The sequence below is a fragment of the Eubalaena glacialis genome, chromosome 1 (genome assembly GCF_028564815.1).
Source record: "Eubalaena glacialis isolate mEubGla1 chromosome 1, mEubGla1.1.hap2.+ XY, whole genome shotgun sequence".
Classification (NCBI taxonomy): domain Eukaryota; kingdom Metazoa; phylum Chordata; class Mammalia; order Artiodactyla; family Balaenidae; genus Eubalaena; species Eubalaena glacialis.
Window position 1 is genome coordinate 168,053,523 of NC_083716.1, and position 14,896 is coordinate 168,068,418.

Sequence of the window (14,896 nt, forward strand, 5' to 3'; positions counted from 1 at the left end):
AAAATAATAATTGCATATAGGGAAGATCATACACAAAATCATGCAGTCATTAAAGTCTACACTCAGGGATCCATAACATACGGTATGCTGCCTCCTATCTCCCAGTGGTTTTCAGAAAGTGATGTCTGGCAGTGGTATAAATACATACAGAGCTATAAACATAAATGCAAATGAAAAATATTAGGCTAACTGGATGTGATTATTCATCTATACATAATGTGATATACCAGGAGGGAAGTAGACGGATTTAAAAAGCAGATGAGAGCCTGTCTTAAGCTAAACTCATCATGAGATTGTATGATGTATTAGAAAGAACATCTAACCACTGGTGAGCGGTAAGCCACAGCCAATCTCTCTAGTTTTCACTTTTCATCGTCTGAAAAGGAGGAAATAAGCATTCAACTACATCAAATTACTGTTATGGTCATATGAAATTAATTTAAATGTAAGGTAATACAATCTCCTACCTCCCCCAACTAGCTCAACCCCATTCCTTTAAATTATGTACCTCATATCAACCCTTCTGCCCATTCACGTTGCTATTAGTCTAGTCATTACCACCTAACACTTGAATTTCTGTAATAAATTACTGATCTTTCTTTTAATAGCCTCTTCTTTCTATAGAGTTAACAAATTTCTTCCAATACAGTTAACAGATTTCTTCCAAATTTTTCTTTCTAAAACAACTTTTTAATCATGTCACACCTCTGCTTGAAAATCTAGTAGCTAACCCAACCCCCTTTCTAACTTTATCTCCCATGATTTTCAAACAAATTTTAGTTAGGTAGGTTTCCCTCCATGCTCTCCTTTGTTCAGGTTGCTGTTCTAAGCTAAAATATCTACTACTTCCTTCAAAGCCCAACTGAAGTTTCACCATCTCCCTGAACCCTTTTAAATCCAAAGCAATTTTTTTTTAACATTTTGGGGACAGGAATACTTAAGCATATAAACTATCTCAAACCATGCAACCTTCATATACAGTAGAAAATCATCTTACTGGTGGATTGGGGAGTGTGGTAGGTTCTATTCAGTAGGTTGTATTAAAATATAATAAAAAATATCACCTTAAATTAACCATACTCCAATATTATTAAAATTTTAAATATATATCATTGACATGGACCACACTGGAGACAGATTATACTGTCCCTCATAAGTCCAACACAGCCAGTTTTACCACCAACAATAAAGCAGATGTAATTTATGTAATTGAGCTCCGGATACCCATAGCTAGCCTCCATTTAGAAGCTATGATGATATACAAAAAACATTTATATTAAGACATAAGAGCCACATTTACTGCAAGATGCCCCACTGTGAGAGTAACTCAGGAACAGAGAGCACCGGACATGTATCCCACTTGGAGCATAAGTTCACTAAGTCAATGATGGCTATTGAAATTGTTTTTCGGGACTTCCCTGGTGGCGCAGTGGTTAAGAATCCGCCTGTCAATGCAGGGAACACGGGTTCAACCCCTGGTCCAGGAAGATCCCACATGCCGTAGAGCAACTAAGCCCCAGCACCACAACTACTGAAGCCCGCGCGCCTAGAGCCGGTGCTCCACAAGAGAAGCCACCGCAATGAAAAGCCTGCACACCGCAACTGAAGAGTAGCCCCTGCTCACCACAACTAGAGAAGGCCTGCGCACAGCAATGAAGACCCAATGCAGCCAAAAATTAATTAATTAATTTAAAAAAGAAATTGTTTTTCCTTTCCTACCCCAAACTTTTTTCCTGACATAAATAATTGTATTTCTAATATAAAAATCACAAAAGATGAGACTTTCTGTACATCCTTTCTATGTAAATTATTAACTCCTTGAGCATATTATGGACGATGCATTTTATTTCTGGGCACCTTGAATTGTTTCTAGTTATTAAAAAATAGATGCTGACCCGATTCTTGTTCTCAATTTAACTAACAATTTATTTAACTAATCACTGCTGCCTAATACAGAACTATTAGCATATCACAACAGTACTAAACATGAGGAACTAGTAAGTGATTGTTTCCATGGGTGGCTACAGGATTATTTTTTGCTCACTTGTGAAGCGCTAAGATTACAAATACAGAAAAAAACATTCATTTTTACCCAGGCCCATGTACTTAATTTAGCTGTATCTCTGGACTTCAGCTGCAACATATCAGATGCTCCCTCCTAAGAATAAAATATTTGCAATAAATTGCCAAAAATGACCTATTTCACAAACGGTGTTTCACATTAAAATGAAAACGGTCAAATTCAAGGTACTATGTCACAGAACAACACTTCATTTAAAACAAAAACAGGGAAATTCTGGTCACATTCTATTTAGCTCTTCCCCTCCTCACCCCAGCATGCCTTGCTCCTCCCCTCCCATTTCACACTTAGTACAAAAGCATTTACATATTCTTTAAACCAGTTCTTCTCTTTTATGAGTTTTGGCAAGTACATCTCTTTCTGTAGAGGGAAGGGGAAAGAGCTTTTACCTAACTGGCCAAAGTTATTACATGTTCTCTTCCTGGACAAACGATCTTACTGTTTACACAGCCCTTCCCTAACCCGTCAACTTCCTACTTCAAAATCCCAAGGTATGATTATAGATAAGAGTTATTTTCTCAACAACTGCTAAAAATATTAATAAGAATGCACAGGAATTCAATGCTAAGGTACTTGGATCAGAATGAAGAAAATCTTGATACTTTCGAAGAGGACTCAATTACGTAACAGTGCTACACTCCTCTTGACCCCCTTTAAAAGCCTTCTTTAAAACTGTCTCTTCTTTTTGTCGTTGTTACTGCCTACCCTCAGCAACATTTCCTTTAGCTCTGCAGTACCCTTCTTTTAAAATAGATGTGACCCACAATCTCTGTTACTGTTGCCTTGCAGACCCTATTTCTTTCATTATGCTACACTAATAACCCATAAAAGGAGAAATACATTATCCTGTGACTTACAGGCCGCTCCCTAATTTTTTCAGATGCACAAGAGAGGCTTTGCTCCTTACATAACCGTAATGGTTTTTTTGTTAACAATGACCCTTTTCCCAAGGAAGTCCAGAAGCTATGTTTCAACAACCATGTCATCATGGAAACCAGAAAAGATAATAAGTATGGCTTCTCTCTAAACTCATATACTAGATACCCTTCTATTTCCACTCATTTTCACATTTCATTTACTCAAAACTCATCATCATCAAGATAAGAAATGATTACATAAAAGTTTTAAGGTTTTCTTCTAACACATCCCTTCAAGTAAATGTTCATCACAATATTGCAAATAAGGAAAATGAATAAACTTCATTATCTTAGTACAGCAACAGTGAAGTATGGAAAAGTCTAATCACCGAAAACTATGACACTTTCTTGTACATTTGAGTTTGAATTTTTTTTAATCTTTCCTTTTCATATTTTCTGTTCTTCGTGGAATTTCTATTATAAGTGAAATTCAGTACTGATATAATTTAAAGTAAGGGCTTATACATTTGGTTGCTTTTTGTCCTTATGGATATTCCCATTATTGACAGTGCAGCCAGTATGTCGGTCTGTCTTCATTCATCCAAAGGAACTAAAAGAAGTAAAAGTGTTTGAGTCAGAGACATCAAACCCCCTTGGAAAGCTAGTTCATCATCATCAAATCTAAAAAAAGGGAAACAGAGGTGATGTCCTCTTTGCTCAATGTTCTTAGTAGGTATGACTGTGCATTAGGTTTCAAGAAAAAACATTTATAGAAGCATAGGAATATAATGAGGGAGAAGAAAGTGGTTCTGGTTAATCTTACATTAAGCACAATATTTGAATAACTCTGACCAGAAAGGGCAGTTTTGTCAGTTATAACCTGGCTTCCACAAACAACAGTCCTATCATTGAAATGGATGATTTGAAACTGATCAACCCACCTTCTCCAGAGAAAGCCAAGCAGCAGACTTTGAAAGCAATGGAGGAAAAGCAGGACCCCATAACATTTTCTTTTCCTTCTGGGGTGACCCCAAAAAGACTGCACAACTACTCCAGATGCCCAATACATCTAGCCTGAATTAATTTGTTCTAGAGGGGGCTCAGGCTGTCCTATTTTAGTTGCATTCTTTCTTCCAGATCTCTGAATATTCAGTTTATTCATTCTTCTTGGTCTAATTCAAAGCTGCCTAAACCAAAGAGCCTTTTCTAATGATTCTGAACAAAAGTCATCTCTCGCCTACTCTGAGCTTTCACAAACTTTATTCCACGAGTATGCTTGAAGACAGCATTCAGTACAAACTTGATGAATGAAGGTAGCTGCCCTCCTTTTCCCCTATTATTAGTACTAGAACAATAAAAGTGTATCAAATACCTGTGATTCTCCTGTAGTTGTGGTTATTGAGTCAATTCAGTTTTCAAGTACTGGCTAAATTTTCTACTGTTTTGTTGGGTTACTAATATTTTAAAAATTGAATCCATTACCTCACCTTTCTTTTTATCTAAATATAATTATCTGTTATTATAATGAGAACCAGAAAAGGTATACAAATAAAATCCTAAACCTTCATTTTGGTGAAAATCTAAGGACTTCTCTCCATCTGATCTACCAAGAAGTGGGGGAGGAAGCGAAACTAGACTCATTTGAAATTTACTTCCTTTTATTTCCTCAGCTTATTCTGTGTTAAGATGCTAAAGAGCAGGGAAATAACTGAAAGGTCAATAGTCAAAAGGGAGAGAAAAAAAGGGCATAGAATAATTCACAAAATGACTAATGCAACCTCCAATAATAGCAAATTAACTATATATATATATATATAAAGTTATTGCAAAACTAAAACATTGTCCTTTAATAACCTTTGAATTTATTATTTAGAAAAAAGTACAGCCTACTATCAGCTAGATTAAATTTGGCCATATATTCTGTGATATTACCAACATATCCAGCCATTTGTGAAGCCAAGAAACATTAAAATGCACTCTTAGGACTGGTACTCAACCTTGAAGTGCTGAAAGCTACTTCATCATCTAGTGTAGGGACAAACACATGCATGCACATGTGAACCTAACGCTATGCTGTGTGGAAAGCTTGGTATCATCACCACACCACTGTAAATCACTCAGGCATCCACTTACTTCAACATACACAAATCAAGGCAGAGCTCCCTGTGATTCCTACCAGAATATCTGAAATCACATTTAACATTTTCTCCTCCTACTCTTTTCACTTGGGATAAGTGATTTTCTTTTCAATGTGAAACCTTGGGATGTAGTGGTTTCCTCCTCTCTTTTCAGTCACTACTAGGCAGCACAACATGCAGGAAACTATTATAGCTGGACTAGCTTACACATGTCATTTCAATACTGTAACCGTATAGCTGTGCTTTATATTCCAGAAGTGACCCAAAAAGCAGAAGAGACTCCTCATTAGATTCCTTCTAAAAATTCTGAGTAGCTTTATAGTTTTAGGATTAGCATTATTCTAATCCAATTGTAATGTCTTGTTGATTTTTCTTTCTATCTTGCCTTACACCACTCAAAATTAAAAGTACTGTCATTTTACTACATATTAGATGAAACTGTTTTACACACTAATCACAATTTATTGTTTGTGTTGTTTCTTAAAACTATACCCAACTAGTAAAATATAATTGACAATATTTTCATATCAAAGATAATTTGGTTATTCATCTATGGACAAAATCATAAAACATATTTTCCAAAAATTACAATGGTTGTACAATCTAGGTCGGTTTGTTCTGGGCCAAGATGAGACATATGATGAGTAATACATTATTGACCTTTTACATTTGGTTCCTTCAAAGCTTCTTCATTTTATTCAGCATTTAGTTTAAATATTTAAAATTGAAGCTGTTCTATGTTGCAAACACAGCTAAAATGAAGAGCTTCTGTAGCAGCAGTGACCAGATTTTAAATGCAGGTAGATCAATAAAAAAAAAAAAAAAAAAAAATCCACCAAGCACAGGCTCCATGTGTGAGTGGAATGGTTTATAATAGCTTGCAAATGACTATGTGCTTGCTGTAACCAGCTGTTCTTAAATTATGAATATGCAACCAATTCATGTTAAAGCCAAATCCCAGCACTATTTCTACAGAGAAATCCCAGTAGTTTTGCTTGTTCTACATGTTAGCTCTGTTAAGGATACAAATAGCAGTAAGCTTCCGAACAAATAGGACCAAACTATTGGCATTTCATGCACTGGGTCCATTATCACAGCAGGGGATGTCAATCATTGGTACATTCCTATAACAGCTCAGGCAATATAACAATGATCTCGTAGGAAAAAAAATCAAAATCTCTGCAGCATACTCAAAGTCCTTCTGACAACCTAATGCTTTCTTACTTCGGCCAATCAGATTGTCAGACCTGACCTACTAGAAGACTTGCATCAAGCTTGAAACATTTAAAAACATCAATCATAAAAACAAAGACAGGACACTGAATTATACAGTATTAACCTCCAGGGTTTGCATACAAAGACCTTAGATTTATTTATGTCCCAGCGAGTTAAGAGCTTCAGGACACCGTTCTTTACACCAAACTGACTGCCAATTTGATGAACCTCTCTGCCCTCAGCAGGAGTGCACCGTCTTTGATTAATGAGTGCATGCTTGTGGAAAAGTGTTAAGAGCAGAAAACAGAGGAAAAACACACAATTATGTCTACACATAGCTGAAGTACAATAATTACCTGCAAACAAAATGCTCCTTTTTCCTTACATACACATGCACACGTGTGAATACATAAAGTTAGTAAAGGTTCTGATCTATGTATTACCTTCATTATTACTGTTATCTCTAACATTTAATTTTTATTTGAAAGGCATTAAAAAACCAAAGTACAAGCCAAATGTCATAAATTATAAAAACAACTTTTCAAAGCATTAATTTATTTTTAAAAACAAATTTAAAACACCTTATCTTACATAGTAAATTCTAAATATGTGGGATAAAAACTGTACTTACTTTCACCTCATATTCTTATAAGAGCTATTCATTTAAAAAGCTCAATGTTTAACTTAAAATATCAGGTCTCTTAGATATTTTACAGCTCAAACTATGTTATGACTTGCCACAAATCACAAAGCATTCAAAACACATTTAAAAGTCATGTAAATTCGTTTTAGTTTAAGCTCCATATGTAATTGTAAATTAATCAAATATATTTATAGCTCATAATTCCAAAGTTAGTAGAGTCAACAGAAAAACTTATGAATGAAAGTTTAAACTTTTTATGACTCTTCTGTTTAGAACTGCTTTCCTTTAAGAAACCCAATGTGGAAAAACTCCTACTTAAATTATGGGATGCTTATTTGCACTACAATTAAAATTACATCATCTCTAAAAATGAGCTAAGCATTGAGATTCCTTTAAAAAAAGCTTACATTTAATATACAACTCAATTTACCATTTAGTTTATATGAATATCTGACATGACACAAATATTTTATGAGTAAATATATTTCTCAAAAATTGAATCATAGGCTAAGGTAACAGAATAATTTTAAGAAACTGCATGGTGATTATATTAAAAGGTTATATAAAAGCATTATTACCCAAATATAAATTTTACCTTTAGTCTCAGTGATGTATGATCTATTTAAAAGAAAAGCATGTTCAGAAAACTTATTTCAGGAAATCATAATTCTGAAATCACTCAGCAGTGTATTATAAGTGTTTAAATTTGTTTATATTGTATAAGAAGTCCTTTTAATGGGATTTACCTCAGCAAATTACCTATTCTAATTATCAATTTCACATTTTAAGAATTTCTTTTAAAAGCAAACTTTTAAGTATGTTATAAATGTCAAGCTCTTTGAAAAATTGTTAGTGTACTTAAAGATTTTAAAATTAAAAATCAATAAATATTACAACTAGAAAATATCTCTTAACATAGTGATAAGCTACATTTTATCCTTAAACTTATCACTCTTAAGTTTTTTTACACAAATTTTTTTAAATGTGTTTTTTTCTGTTGAGATTATCACTCTTCATTCTCCTTCTTTCCTATCTCCTCTCCCACCAAAAAAAAAAAAAAAGCAAGTAATTAGAAAAAGTAGAAAACACTTCGCCACCAATGGTGATCTGACACCATTTTAGTACCACAGTATGACAGTTGAAACTACCAATAAAAGTTACTAGTACAATAAAAATATAATTTCAAATTTTAAAACCATTTAATGACTACTAGTCAATTATTTAATGATATTTTACCTCCTTATAAAGAAGAGTAAACCCCAAATTGCCCTTTTCCTCAATAATTCTTTTCTCCTCTGATTATCTTCTGCAACAAAAGTTTAAAGAAATGTTTATTCAAACAAGTCAACATTTATTAAATAAAGCACAGTATTTTTAAAACCTTATGATATAAAATATTTAATTAAATACAAGCAAAAACTTCTTAAAATACCTCGCTAGGTAACTGAATTAATCCCTCAGAATATCAAGTTTATTAAAAATCATTAAACCTTGATGATGTAATTTCATCTAGGGGTCAAAATCCCCACATTACTTTGTGCTAAATCATACCTTCTTTTGGTGGTTCTAGCTAGGACTAGGTCAAAAACCCAAAAACTACAACTTAAAAGCTTTCTTTGAGAAATCTTTAAACCTAAAAGTAATCAAGTTCTAATGCACACTTTCACTAATTCAAGGAGATAAGACAAAAAACTGAACTTTGATGCAACTGTGATATCCTACATCTTGTATAGTAACACAAAAGTAGCAACAAAGACATTAACAATTGCAGTTGGAGCTGGGAGTGACTGTTCTGTTTCAATTCAATGACACCACTAATGGCTTCTTAGCAGCTCCATGAAATCAACCAGCTGTCAAGTTGATGCATCAGAAGGAACAGTTATGCACTCCCTTAAGAAAAAGCAACACATCAGGATGTTTGGCAAAACATCTGCTCCTTTACACTGCAGTTCTATAATAAACATGCAAACAAAGAAATGGGAGAAAGGGCAACAGAATTAAAATTCCAAGGTTTCCATTACAGTCTCATATGCATTTTAAATAAATGGCTTATAAAAATAAAAACAAATTTCTGCCAAATTGAATACTTTTATTTTAAATCTTTTGAAAATGCAAAATATAATTACTCAGATTCTTCTAGAAAGGCAAAACCTACACACAAATCTTTCCATTTTTAAAACTGAGAGTAAACTATAGTTACCAAGTAAAACCTTATTATTGTTACGCACAAAATCAAAAATTAATACTAAAATATATCCTTCTTTCATTTAATATGTATTTAGTAACTTATGCCAACAGTATTCTATTAAATGCATTTCCAAGACTGAAGAGTCTAAAAATATTTTTCAGTAGTGTTTGAAAGAGTAAATGCTGCTACACAGTTCAGCCCTAGTTTAACATATAATAACAGTAAATATACTATTCTCTGTATTTCAAAATATGTATCTACTCCTACTTCTCTCCAAACCATTATATGAGTACAACAATATTAAGTTCTTACAAATAACTTCCTGTTTTAAAGCATACAATTTGATTTTCTAAAAAAAAGAAAAACTCTTGTCATCACAGGCTTAAAATAATTTTAAATTCAACCATTCATTTCAAACATTTGTAAAATCTTACTTTTTTCTATCTGAAACTTACAAGCACCTCAGTGTGTCTAAGTTATTGATTATGCAGCACAGTGACAATATGTACAGTGTTTACAATAGGTGTGAGACATCAAATGTACTTAACTACCATTTTCTTAAACTGCTTATCCTCTGTTGCTTGCCATTTATAATCTGCCAAATCTTCTAGTCCTTTGTTGCATGTATAATTTAGAACCATCTGTTCTATGTGCTTTTAACTATTTAAACATTTTTCATCTACCTACAACTCTCATAAATGGCAGGCTCAATTCAGTCAAGCTTTCTATATAGCGTTTTACATAAAGCAAATTCCTAAATAAATAGCATAGCAGATAACACCAAATAAGACTGCTACAGAGATAAAAGCATACCACATGCAACATAAGTTTTTATGTGTTAGACAAACCTTTTCAATGTACTCAGAAATGTTTCCATTAGCTTTTTTGAGTTAACTGTAGTCAATGTTTTTCCCCAACCCAGAAGACAAAGAGAATGCAAATTAAATAGACAGTTTCATGTCCTTGTTAGAAGAGAAGTAAATATGCTGACTGAAAATGACTACAGGAGACAGAATTCCACTTTCCCATTCAATTTACAGTGCCTCTTATTTATATACCAGTCAGTGTATCATTAAGTTTGATCATGTGACCAACCGAACTTTAGTGAGGTGAAACACTATTTTAGACAAGCAAATTAAAACACCAGTTTTTATTGTTTATCTTTTCATAATGGTTGACAAAGGGTATATAACTTGAGATTATAAAATATATTTTAAAATCAATTCTGCCTTTTAAATACTAACTACATTTTCACCAATAGTTTTACTTAATACTGCTACTAAATTTTTAAAGTATCCAGTATCTCCAGGTATTTTCAATAGTTGTATCTTTTCAAATGTAAAGGCATATGTAAAAAATATAAGTTAATTACAAAAGGGGATCTAAGTCATCTAAAATAAGTATATGTAAATATTAACCAAGCTGATTAAAGACAAATACACAGAAGAGAGTCGAGTAAATAAGAAAGGAAACATGCTAATTAAAAATAACATTCAAATCCTTTAAAGTATAAGAAACATGCAGACAAAAGCTAAGTGAATACCAAAGGACACTATAAAAGTTTCCACCATTTTTTTGCACATAATTTTCCACCTGTTACCAAAACATAAAATGTGCAGGAACTGAGGGCTCACTTTGAGAGAACACAAAAATAAGCAGCACAGCTTATCGTCAGCCTGTTAAGTTACATGGTCCTTTACATGGTCGCTTAAAACAGGAAAAAAATTAAGCGAACAATTTACTCCTGGGAAGATTTCTCCATAAAGTTTACATGACGTCACTGGACCCCCTGAACATTCCCTAAACTTTAAGTCTTACCCAGACACACTTTTCGACTTTCTAAGGCTTCTTTCCATTCCTTAAAAAATAAGAAAAAAAAAAGAGGGACTTGGGAATAAAAATTGCCCAAGATGGCGAAACGCTTGTTGTTTAGAGGGCAGAGGGAAAAAATGGAGGATATTGTAATATACACAAAGGGATAAATTTCAACAACTCGGCCAAGGACTGCAGCTGCTTCTCTCTTTATAAGGAAGCAACACACAAAAGATAAATAAAGAGGGAGAGAAAAGAAGGGAAAATCTCCCAAACAGCAGGGCCAGCTCTGACTCTCCGAACACTTCCTTTCCCAAGTCCCAATTCTAGGGTTCGTGGAACTACTTTAAGAGGAGAGGAGCCGCGAAAGGGAAGGGGGAGGGGGAGCAACAAGAAGACTAGAAGACCGACGAAGAGTTGAGAGCAGGGGTCAGCTCCCGGGGAAGAACTGCTGGGAGACAGACATTACTGTCGGAAAAGCTATGCTCCTGTAATCCTCTGCGTACTGAAACAGACCTTCCCAGGTATCCAGATCTTTTCCCAGTCCCACCTGCCCCCCCCGCCCCCCTCCAGCTCACTTTCTGTAAACTCCTGAGCTCCAAGCTACTACGGGAGAGAGAGCAAAAGAGGCCCGAATCGGGGGTGGGGTGGCAGGCGCAGCTAAGCAGTCCTACAGGGAAGAGGGGGCGGAGGCAAAAAAGGGCAGCAGTAGGCGGACGGGGGTTGGGGGGGGTATCTTGAAACTACCCCGGCGGGGATGGGGGGAGCAGCGGCTATTCCCGGGTAGGAACGGCGATCGCAACATTGCCAGAGATTATTTTTTTTGAGAAGCCAAACTGTTGGCGGCGACCTGAGCGCTGGAAGCCGAAGGGAGGAAGGACACGCGAAGCCCGGGCGGCCGAGCAGGGCGGCCGGCACAAAGGAGGCGGACTCGCCACGGCAGCGTCTGCCCGCGCCGGCGGAGGCACGGCCCGCGGCCCTGCTAGACCGAAGTCCCGCACCGGCAGCTAGGAATAAAGTTTACATTCTCCTGAGACCGCACCCCCCCTCCCACCCAGAACCGCGCATCTCCGCGTCCTCCTCCCCCAAACTGCACTCGGGACCCCGAGCACCACCCCAGCCTTCCAGCCAGCACAACAAAGAGACAGACCGACCGGCGAGGGTAAACAGCCGCGGCAGGGCGAGCAGGGCGGGCAGGGCGGGCAGGGCGAGCGCCTCGAGATAAGCAACTCTGGAGTCTAACCCGCTCTCTGGAGCGTAGTTTCTCCTTTTCGGTTTCAACCGGCTTTACAATATTTGGAATTTTCATCTTCACCCGCACCCCTCACACCCGAGGATTTTAAACTCACCTTTACTTTCGAACTGAGAGTTGCGGTGGATGGGATTTTTGCCTTCCCCAGATGGTTGAAGGTTACGATTTTTGTTTTTGGAAACCCCACCACCTCCTTATTTCTAGTATTATTTTTGCAAGAAAAGTATAAAGAGAGTTGGAGTGGAGGTGAGATTTGTGATCGGGAAAGCCCTGGACGCCCTCCTTCTCCGTCTTCCGCCTCTCTCTCTCTGATTAGTTCCTATCCAGCAGCAGATTGAAGCAGGAGATGATTCTTCTCAAGGTTTGTTCAGCAGCTTCACTTCTAGGCGAAGGCTTCATGAACCAAGTGACGTCAACCAACGAGGCTTCTCTCTCTCTCTCCTCTCTCTAACAATGAAAGTTGCTGTTAACAAGGGAAAAAAGAGAATTGTTTATACCATTTCAGTTCCAATAATAAATGACCTATCAGCTCCTAAAGTAGCCAGGGGAGGGAGGGGGTTGCTTCTTCCTCCCAAGAATCCTGTAGCTTTGAGTTTGCAGCGATCCTTGTCCCAGGAAAAAGTTAAGGAACTCAAATGTTTTGTTTTGCTTTTAAAAGTAGAGAAGACAGAAAATAGGATTGAAAACGTAATTTTAAAAAAAAAGTACACTGGCGAATAGGGAGCATATATTAAGCATTTCTACCTAAATTTTTTGTCTGTAAACTCAGAATTTGGTTAAAGTCTAAAAGCCAACTAATGTAATATGCCAAAAATTCGTGGATGTTTGGAACTCAAAATAAAATAAAAAGCTGGACGCAAAATGGTCCCGGGGTAAAACGCTACTGCCCTGACACCGGCAAGTTAAGCTGCTGTAATGTTTATGGATTGAGTTAAAATTTAAATAAAACGTTAAATAGTAAATCATTTTAAAGTTATAAGTTAGAACTGTAAAAGGTAACCGCAATAGTTTCTCCCCCCAGCTTCTGAGAGGGAAAAAAGAAAGGGGGGGAGGATAGCTAATTGTACGAATTAGAACACTTAAAAAATCAAGTTAAAACTGGGTAGCCCATTGCTCCATCTTTAAATTACACACAAGGTATGCTATTTGTCTATCCCCAGAATTTCTTCCAACTTCCTATTTTTTACCCTTCCATTTTCTCCCACCAATTTCAGCCTCCTGAAACCAAAAAAGTTAAAGGTGAAGTAAACCCAATTCCCTCCTGCGGCACACCACCCTGTAGCTTCCTAAAAATGATTTTTTTAAAAGGGCCTTAACCTTGGTAACGCATTACCCAAGAAGATAAATAATTAAACATTTTTTTCATTGAGGTAGTGTTTTTCCCCTGGAACACATTAAAGTCTCAAAAGTTCATATAATTAAAACTTGCATAATTTAATTTTCAGGATAAAGAACAAGTGAAAGGCAAGCTATAGAAAATTAATTTGACCATATATGTATATTTTGTACATGCATATGTGGATAAATGTATCTTAAAAGATGCTATTGTTTTATGTTTCCTCTTCAGCCACTGGCTGTGATTTTAATTGTGCTGGAGGATCTTCATTAGTATTAACACATGGGGAGATTTCACAAAGCTGCTTCATTAAGAAAAAAAAAAAAGCTTGGCAGACTAGGTCTTTTTGCATGCACTGAGAATGTCAGCCTTACCTCGGTCATTTGTAACATAATAAGTGCAAGTACAATGATTGCAATGCAGGAGCGCTGGGGGGAAGGGCAGAAATACTGCCTGTCTAATAGGGATATCTGAAAAGAAGGCTGCTCATTATATAGTAAAATGTATGCTAAAAATTAGTGAAGATGATGTCTCAGGAGACTGATGCTAAATAAATTAATGTGCTGATATGTTTTTAATTATTATTTTTGTAGTAGTTTATTTCATTCTCAGGATTCACATTGAGCAGCAAAGCTGTGCTAGCACTTATTGATTTTTTTTCCCTGCCACATTCCCGGAATACAGATTTTAATCATTTCACTACACCACACTCAGTAATTTCATTAAAAACTGGAACCTTCCATCCCCAGAAAAGCATTTAATTTCAATGACATACAATTTCAGTCTTAGCAGAAAACTGTCTCTACAGTAAAAGCTGGCCTAAGGTTCAAATGCATAATTTAATCCTGAGTTTTCCATGCTCTGCATTCCTTTGAAGCTATAATTTGAGTAACTACCTAATAACTGTAATAAGGATAATAATTTCCTTATAATATATTATTAACTCATATTTAATTAACTCAGAGGCCAAGCTCTGTACATGTATGACTGGTCAACAGTTCCACAATATCAAAATTTACTAATAATGTTACAGAAGAAAAATACAGACTACAACAAGTGTGGAAAGCCAGCATTTACATATTACTTTAGCAAAGTAACATATAAAAAAGTTCATGCATTTTATAGAATAGTGGTCATTACTCAAAACAGTATTTTAAAATATTTGGAAGTAAACAAGACAATTCACTGATATTTCTATATGTAAATAAAGTATTTTAATATTAATATTTCAACAATCCATTTCTGACATTTTGCCTAATCACTAGCATTACTGTTGAAAATATTCAATTTTGAAAGGATAAAAAGAAATAGCTAGATTCAAATTGTCTCGATTTTCATAAAGAATTCTCTTAAAACATTTCTCTTGAAATAAAGT

General features: G+C 35.6%; 1 protein-coding gene across 14 annotated transcripts in view; it reads right to left on the minus strand.

The window, feature by feature from the left end:
• The window catches only part of BAZ2B (bromodomain adjacent to zinc finger domain 2B), a 390,549-nt gene that overhangs the window by 288,630 nt on the left and 87,023 nt on the right, over nt 1-14,896 (minus strand). For all 14 annotated transcript variants that reach the window (XM_061184127.1, XM_061184227.1, XM_061184217.1 and 11 more), the window contains exon 2: nt 12,283-12,648. The gene's annotated coding sequence lies outside the window, so the exon portion shown is untranslated. The remainder of the gene's footprint in view (nt 1-12,282; nt 12,649-14,896) is intronic.